Genomic DNA, 9,475 nt, shown 5'->3' with positions numbered 1-9,475 from the left:
TGTTGTTTTTTTCCTTTGCTTTTTTAATTATTCACACTTTACAAAGGTTTTGTGACTGATTTGCACAACACTGTGGCTATTTTATGTAGAATTGCTTTCTCCAGCTGTCATAGAATAAAATCATAGAATCAAAGAATGGCTTGGGTTGGAAGGGACCTCAAGGATCATCAAGATCCAACCCCCTGCCACGTGCAGGGCCACCAACCTCCATATCTACTGCAGCAAGCTTAATAGGTTCTGGTCTGATCTTATTCTTCAGACAAACATGCAATTTGTAAGAACCTTGGTTTTGGAAAGAACAATAAAGAGAGTTTATACATGTGCATTATTCAGAGCATGAAAGAGCAACTGCAGCCAAACTCCTGTTCCCTGACACTCAAATATTTTTAGATGCAAAGTGAATGTACAATATTGCTATTACAGCGCCCTGTCCACCTCTTCTGAACTGCTGCCCTACAGGAGATAGGTCTGGTCGATCACCTGGCTGCACAGGGGGAAAAAGAGAAATTAGAGAGGAAGCAAGAAGGCTGTGGATGTACTGTGTAGTTACGCAACTCTCCTGTTTTGAGAGAACTTAGGACTGGAAAAACCTGAAATACAAATGATGATTCAGAAAAAGCTTGCATTTCCCTGGAGTAATGATGCACAGACACATATTGTATGAGTGGGAGTGTGTGCAATATGCATAGGTCTTCAGTGCGTTTCTGAACATCCTAATTTGTGGGGCACTTATGGCAATTATCTGTAACTAATGGCTATCTCTAAGAGCTGCTCGAGAGATTGGGTTGGAAATCTTGCTTGTGTATTAGTGAGGGATGGACAGACAACTGGTCACATCTGAAAAAGGGAGAAGGATAAATTCTCAGCCACTGTGACTTTCTGTTTAGTATTAAATCTTTACCATTAATTTCTGCCTGAATACACTAAGAAATAATACCTTGTTTCACCTGAAACATCCACTTCTTTCCCCATATGCATTTTTGTGTCCTTTCTTGAACTGAGATTCTTCAAAAGGCTCAATTGGAGTTGTGACACTAGTAATGTCAAAGTCAGCTATTTTTGTGAAGAAGGTATCAGAGTTTGAAAATGCTCTTGTGATGTATACTTCAGAAATGTGGGTATGGTTTGTCTAAGTCAATGAATGCACACTTTTTCTTTTTTTTTTTTACTATTATTTTCTGAGCTGTGGGAAGCTAACCAAAGAAAGCTCAGAGAGTCTAATAAAAAGTGTGGGTGCATAAGTGCATTTTGGGGGTTTGCAAAACTGCCAGAAACCTGAGACTGGCAAACATTGTGCTTCTTGATAGTGTTGGAATAAGGGACACTGAGCTGTAGAAGAACATGTTTCCCTTGGCACTCCTGCAGTTCTTGTGTTTTCCTTAACTTTTGTAGTGTAGCAGTATTGCCATTCTCTCTGACAAACTGCGTATATAAATGAGCCAAGGCCTCTAGAAATGATATCAGATATGGCTGGAAAAAAATTGTCACAATTTTGCATGGATGACATTTGGTGAAATGAGCAGGTAGAAGCTCAGCTTCTCTTTCTACATCTGTCAGTCATTATAACAAAAGATACTATCTCATCCTGCAGATCTTCCCATTTAATCAAGTTTCTGTGTGTGTTAGAATTTTTAAGATAGTCTGAGAATCAACTAATTTGATTGAATATGTACATAAGAGCCTGGGCTATCATGGATCTGATCTCAGTTGTTTGTAATGGTTTGCAACAAAGCTAGCTCCAGATTAACTGGCAAGTGAAGGTACATTACTGACTCAATTATCCTTGTTTAAAGAAGTACATAGAGGAGTAACTCAGCCCAACTAAGTTTAAGAAGAGTGTTCTGGCATATTTTGTACATTATAGTTATTATTTTGACAATATAGTATAATGACCAAAAGAGGAGACTTAGATTGGATATAAGGAATAAGCTTTTTAGTTTTTTACAATAAGGGCAATGAGACACTGGAAGAGGCTGCCCAGAAAGGTGGCGGATGCCCCATCCTTGGAGACATTCAAGGTCAGATTGGACAGGACTGAGCAGAGGCTGTAAGTGTCCTTGTTCATTGCAGGGGAGGTTGGACCAGATGACCTCTAAGGGTCCCTTCCAACTGAAACGATTATATAATTCTGTGACTTGGGGAGGAGGTTAAAATTAGCTTTGCCTTTGAAGGCTTTTGTTTTGCAATGTACCATTTATCTAAAATATATTATCTCTACTGGCCATGAGTGCATGTAGCAGAAAATTTGGGTTGTGATGGTATTTTGGTTGTCAGAGTGAAGAGAGAAAATGTATAAAAGTCCCTTTGAATAAGGTAGGTTGAAAGAAGAACCAAGCCAAAGAAATGCAGAAAAACACATACAAGTAGCATGGGGCATTGTATGCTGGGGACTCTACTGGGTGGAATGTGGCTTGTAGGGAGAGACTGGATTTTACTGTTGTTTTTTGTTGCTTTGCCAGGCAGTTTTGGCTCAGTGAAAACTAAAAGAAGGGTATAATGAGTATAATGAACAAAGCAATCCTAATCAGTGCTATACTGCCTTCCACTCTACAGATGTTTGTGAAAACACCTATGGCATAAGGTGAGAAAGCACCTGGTTTTTTCTCCTTTTTCTTTTTTTCTTCTTTTTCGCCGTCTTTCCTCTTGCTTTTCCTTTAGGAGCTTAATTAACTTAAGGCAAGAGAACAAAAAACACGAAACAATAACTAAATACAAAAAAATCTTGTTAAGAATCTTTTACCTACACAAATTTCTGCATGGTAAGCTTATTACACAAAGCTAATATGAAACAGGAAATAATTTCTGTTGCTGCTTATATATAGCATTTAGCTGCCACAGTTAGTCAATAAAAACAGCACCTAATCAAGCTGATCCTTATATATAGAACTAATTGAGTCTTCAATCTTTTCATACAGGCAAAAACAGCTACAGCAATTGGGTTTTGTGTGGCAGAAGATTGAATTTCTTATCAGGATTAGAAAAGATAGATTTCCTGCCTTCCAGAGTGATGCAGAAACTATTGTGTCCTGTTTTATAGATAATGATTATTTTCAAGACTTAAATAGTCTTCTTCTCTGCTGATTTCTATACATGATCCAAAAACAGAAGGATTATTGATCTTTGTAGTGGCATGGGCTGCCCAGAGCTGTGAATGGCCCATTCCTGAAGATACCAAGGCCAGGCTGGATGAGGACCTGGGCAACCTAATCCCATGGGGAGCTACCAGCCCATGGCAGGGGATGGGGAGGCTTTGAGGTCCCTTCCAACCTGAAATGTGAATTGTTTGGAGTTTCCTGTGTGAAATTCCTGACACTGCTACTAATTTTCCACATGAACTGACTTCTCAGAATCCCTCATTATTCACTCTCCGTTTTAGGGCAGTGCTGATGGGTAATATTCTCCATTTAAAATAAAAGAAAAAAGAAAAAACTTATTTGCCATAGGTACATCTGTTTTTAATTGATATTGTTTTTCCAGCCACTAAGTTTCTGTATGTTTTTTTGTATCAGTTTGATCTGTAGGACTTAGCTCAGATCAGAGGAGGATCTGGGAGTAGGTTTGCAATTCAGTATCCAAATTTTAACTATGAATTAGAAACAAGTGAAACTGTCTCACTGGTTATACAAAGTTTATTTGATTTATTTGATGGACTAATGCATTTTTGCTGTGGTTTGCTGTGGTCTTTTTCAGCCTCCTGGTTGTCCACTGGCTGATGCCTGCAGCAACCCACTACCTCCTACACTTAGTGATGTACTACAGTGATGTAGGATGATGCATTTGGGATTTTCCATCTCCCTGTGATCCCTGTGCCAGCTCCCTCCTCTCCATCTCATGGAGAAGCATAATCTCTACCATTGCAGCCCTTTCTACAAAATACTGAGCTTGCCTCTGTTTGTCGTACTCTCCCTCTGGCTGTGCAGTGATGTGAGCCTCATCCTCGGCTTGTTGGCTTGTCACACATGTGCCATCTCATCTCTTGTATCTCATCCTGTAAATATTCACATCCCTCCCAATGAGCTGCTCTCTTCGATACTTGCAAGGCTAAAGAAACAGAATCTAGAGCTGCACTTTTTTGTTTTACCTGTTTATTATTTCTTAATTGTGTTGTCTTATTAGGGCCATGCCATTGTTATTGTTATTTTATTTTTTTCTTATCCACTTCTATTCTCTTATCTCTTTTTTTCTTCCTCTTTTTGTGACTTTAAACATTTGTTAGCTCCTGGCTTCTGCTGGTCTTTGATATTTTTCTTGCCTTTGTAAGCAGCACAACCCCTTCCAGTCAAATGATACCCAGAATAAAGGTACTTCCTGTAACCTCTTGATAAGACAAAGATTTGACATTTTCCAGTCAGTCTCAATTTGTAGTTCAGGGGTAAAGGATAGCCTGCAAGTACGTGTGAACTTCATTTATTCCTCCAAAAGAAAAGATGTGCTGTAACACAGGATGAACCTGAAAACATGATGTGCCTGGAGGAAATATTTGCAAATGTCCCTCATTTCCAGTTTGCTTTCAAACTCAGACCCATTTGGGAACCTAATAACCTTGGTCTACTCTCACTTATCTCTGCCCTTTGTCTCCAAATGACTTGAACACTTCTAGCCTGGTTTTGCTAGTAATCCTGGTGAGCTGAAACTCCTAAAAACATTGGAGCACTGTGTTGTCTGTGGAAGAGAATGGCTGATAACAGCAGAGCTGAGAAGTAAATCATTTCCAACATCTGTTGAGCACTTGCAAGATATTGCCCAATTCCTGTATATTCAAGACATTTTTTAGAAATCTTGACACTGTTATTAGATACAGCAATGTTTCAGTAATGATATATCATGGGAAAATGATTGCTGTAACTCACCCGAAGATTCCATTTGCTTCCATTTCCTTTGTCCTAGCATCTCATATGCACTTGGCTATTAAAATTCTTAAGCTTTCCTGTGACATACATGCTTGGTTCCTGATGCCAGTTAGCACTGAACTGTATACCCCACTACTCTACCAAAGCTGAAAATACTGTGCAATATGAAGTTTCTTGGGAAATAACTGCTTAATTTTCATCTTTTCATAGGATTCACAAAGAAAATGAAAGGATTGTTTCACGAATAAATTCGTGAGGGATCCTCTTTAGAATAGCCTTGGCTCAATTATACTTTTACAGTTTCCATTTCAGGTTAAATCTTTAAATCTTTGTGTGTGTGTGAGTAAATTAATAAACGTAACATTAAGTTTGTCAGCATTTTTCACAGGGTGAAAATTATTATTGTTCAAGATTTATGTACATATTAAGACATCTATTTACACAATAAACACTAATTCTGGATTAGGAAAACTCTGTAATTGAAGATGAATACGTACATTTTACTGATTAAAGCCACAATTGGAAGCTGATTTTCATCAAAGCTTATTTTTTCCTGGTTGAGAACAGTGAAATTCCTGCTGATTGAAGAATATTAGTGTTCTGCTCTTTATTTACCTTGTTCGTAGCTTTAATTGTATGAATAGTAATTCATTCAAATAAGGTTCCTATCCGGAATGTTCTCCCATTTGGTTTACTGACTCAGCAAAATAATTTAATCAACCAAACTTACAGTATTTTATAAGAAAAAATAACAGCTTTGTTTAAACACAAAGCACAATCAAAAGCATGTTAGTACTAAATGCATCACTTTCTGTCTGCATAGGTAGGAGGGACGGGGTGTTCCTGTCTGAAGACATCTTTTATTATAAAGCACAGGTGAAATTTGTTTTTATCATTCCATTTACAGAACCTTCTTTGCTCTGGGTGGAAAAAAAAAAAAAAAAAAAAAAGAATGAGTTTGAGATATCTGTAGTGAAAAATAAATTTGAACACCTTCAGTTTAGTTTGGATATGGAAATGTTTGTTTTAATCCGCATATTCTTGATGATGGCTGCAGATTATTAGGATGCGTTGGCCCCACTCTACAGCCAGTGTATCCAAACAGCAACTAACTCAGAGTACTCAGAGCAACCAGCTGAGCATTAGAGGGAAGTGCTTTACATTTGAAACCTGATGCTTAGGTCCTTCTAAAATCCCAACAAATAAATATTTAAGTTGAAGTTAAAGAATGAAATAGTGATGAAAATTGCCCTTCCACTTGGCTTTTTTGATATTTTTATTATTGCCAGGTGACATTCTTTTCTTGCTTTTTAACTGCAGAGGTTTATAGCTGAATGGAAAGGCAAATTGATCTGGTGCCTTTCAAGCTTTCAGTTGAAATGCTTCTTCTGACATATCTGCCTAATAGCCTGGGGAAATTAACAGAAGATTATATACAAGAAGCGTATAGGAAATCCACTTCTGTCGTTCTTATGTGTTACGGAATTATTTAGAAATAATTACTCTCTTTTTTTTTGTTTGTTTGTTTTTGTTTTTGTTTTGTTTAGGTGAAAGAGTCAGATGCTCAAAGTCTGGATAAATCAAAAGCCAGAAGGATTGAGAATTCACTGCTGAGAGGTGTTGGACTGTGCTGTGTGTTCCCCAGAAGTTGAATCATGGCATTGACCAAGGATCAATTTTGTTATATATAATAATATAATTTAAATATTACGTTTTCTTTAAAAATGGGGAGTCTACTATTAGATTGAACTTTTTTGTCTGTAGGCATCCAATCATCTTCTGTTTTAAATGAAAGGTGAGGCATTTTGAGATAGGACCATTACAAGATAAACAGAAACAGCATTTGTATTGGCATTTTTTCCAGATAAAGCATTTATCACATGTATCATGTTTGAGAGAATCATATAGGGTTATGATAGCAATAGGTTGGTGAGACGCTGGCACAGGATGCCCAGAGAAGCTGTGAGTATCCTATCCCTGGAGGAGCTGATGACCAGGGTAGATAGGGCTCTGGGTAGCCTGATCTGGTGGCTGGCAACCAGCCCACCGCAGGAGGATTGCAAGTAGATGACATTTAATGTCCCTTTCAACCCAAGTCATTCTATGATTCTATGACTCAAGTTTTTATTAAACTGGCATTAGTATTATATTCCTTAAAATGTTATTGCAGAGCACCTGATGGAGAGATCCTCATAGTCATCTCATCTTTATTCATGTCTTTGTGTTCAGCACAATCTGTTGCAGAAAAGGTCAATCTGATCTATTTTGAAATGATTGAAATTCAATTAAATATGCTGCTACAATCAGAAGAAAACCAGCATGTACTTTCAGTGCACTCCTCATTCTGGAATCCTATTTTAAAAAACCAGCATAGTTTATAACAGAAATACCTGAACAAACAATATCGTTTCCCATGTTTTATTAAAATTCTTTACATGATAATCCAAGAGGTTCAGCTTCTGAAACTTGCAAAACAAATGTAGACTGAGAGGAGTAAGAGAGACCGTAGCAGATGAAGGTAGCTAAACTAGTCCTTATGTGCAGTATAGCTGAGCCACATTGGCTTATGAACCAAAATTTTCATCCATTTTATTTCTTGCGAATTTCACTGTTAAAGATGTGAATAAACCAAAGCATTTAACCTAAGGAAATGTTTTAGTAATGAAACCCTCATGAAAGAAATAATTGTTTCATCTCAAATAATATGTTAGGGAGAAAGGAAAGAGATGCTTTCTTGTGAGAAATCTGAGCATCTGGGCATTACTGAATTCACCAAGTAGATAATTTAAAGATTAAATTTCTGTCTAATTGAAGAAATATTTTCATATGTGTTGCTGACATTTAAGTATTAAGTAGGACAATATTATTCTGTTTAGATGTTCTTGGAAAATAGAAACTGCAAAGTTTTTGTTAATTAGAACATTCTGATAAATAGACATATGTCAAGGTCAACACTGCTTCTTGCAAAATATTGTAGAAGTATTTATGGATATTCAGAAACTGCACATTAATTTTAATCACACTTGTGACCTGTGTGCCTTTTCTTTGTAAGTCATGTTAAAGCAAATTATTGAAGATTTATGTATCGAGGTCTGCTCAGAATTGTCAGAATGGCCATCAAATTAATCATAGAATGGTTTGGGTTGGAAGGAACCTTAATCTAGTTTTAACCCCCGTGCCATGGGTAAGGACAACTCCCGCAACACCCATTTGATCAAAGCCTGTATGGGGCTGCTGAATCACAGCCTGAACCTCTGATTGATCACCTGAGGTGAGCAATGAGTCAGCCATAGGAGCACAGGGGAAGGCAATTCACCTGTGCTGCAGGAAGGGGTGCAGCCTGGCTCCACCTCTCCTAGACCCATTTAAGGGCTGACCACCAGAGGGAAAGTTTTTTACTTCTGATTTAAATGTCAGTACTCAGTAAGTACCAGAAAGCTACATTTGAGAAAAGAATGAAGATGTGGCTACCAAACATTGCAGCACTTCAGATTGTTGATATTCCAGCCTGGAGATTATATTTCATTGCCTAGCATTCTTATTTTAGGCATAACTTATAATGGTGAGATGAAATAACTTCTAGTGGAAGACACGAGAGTTAGAATAATTAATATTGAAAAGCTGTAATCTCATACCATGTGTCCCTGTTGTGTTTACAAATAACTTTGTTTGGAATGTAATAGTTTTTGAATGACCCTATGAGAAAGAATATGAACTTGTCCTCTGAGCACCTGCAAAATTTTTCAAGCCAAAATCTGAGTTCAGGAAAAGAGGTGAAAGTCAGCAACAGGCGTATAAAAATGGCATGTTTGCACATGCACGAAAACAACACCAAGATAGAAAGATTACTGTTGGGAATGAGGCAGCAATACCAAACTGCCTCATGATGTAGATCTCTGTGGATTAGATAAAGATGCAGGCTATTCAATGTACAAATTTCTGTAGTGCAGAAGTGGTAAAAAAAATTGAAGCTATTCTTACTGAGGAAGATGAGTAATGTGCCATATTTTCTGTTTCTATTACCACCAGTCTGTTCTTCTTTTACAGGAAATGATTTGTTGGTGACAAACGAAGTCATACTGCTTTAAATGAGTAAAACAAACAAACAAAAACACCAAAAGCACTGCACCATACTGCACTAAACACGTGGGAAAGGAATGAGAACAGAGTTTAAACCTCAAATTCATGGCAGGGAAGAATTTCATACTTAAATGCCTTCTGTAAACTGTGTACAGAATAATTCATCTATGCAGCCTTGAAGTGAATATTTTTGATGGATAATTTGAAGAGAACAAGACAAGCTAGATGTTACAGAACACCTATATCAGCTTTCTTAAATTTGTCATTAGTATCTTGATAACAAGTATCTGGGAGACACTCTTCAAAAGTAATCTGGTAAAGGTGTTAAAATTTCTATCTTTATAGAGACATATTTATGTTGTTTCTCTCAGACATGTAAGACATAAACTCAGTGTAGACTTTCACTTTCTCTTTCATCTTCTTTCATATTCATATTCTTCAGTTCATCCATCAGAAGAAAATGAACTCCATACCCACCTTGCATGTCTGCACTTGGATGTGAAAAGCCCATTTGTGTACTGCAATTGTGTTTATTGGTTCTTGAT

Source organism: Lagopus leucura, unplaced genomic scaffold (assembly GCF_019238085.1).
Source record: "Lagopus leucura isolate 7727_CA_CO unplaced genomic scaffold, USGS_WTPT01 Super-Scaffold_100035, whole genome shotgun sequence".
NCBI classification, from domain to species: domain Eukaryota; kingdom Metazoa; phylum Chordata; class Aves; order Galliformes; family Phasianidae; genus Lagopus; species Lagopus leucura.
This window is presented reverse-complemented; position numbering follows the sequence as displayed.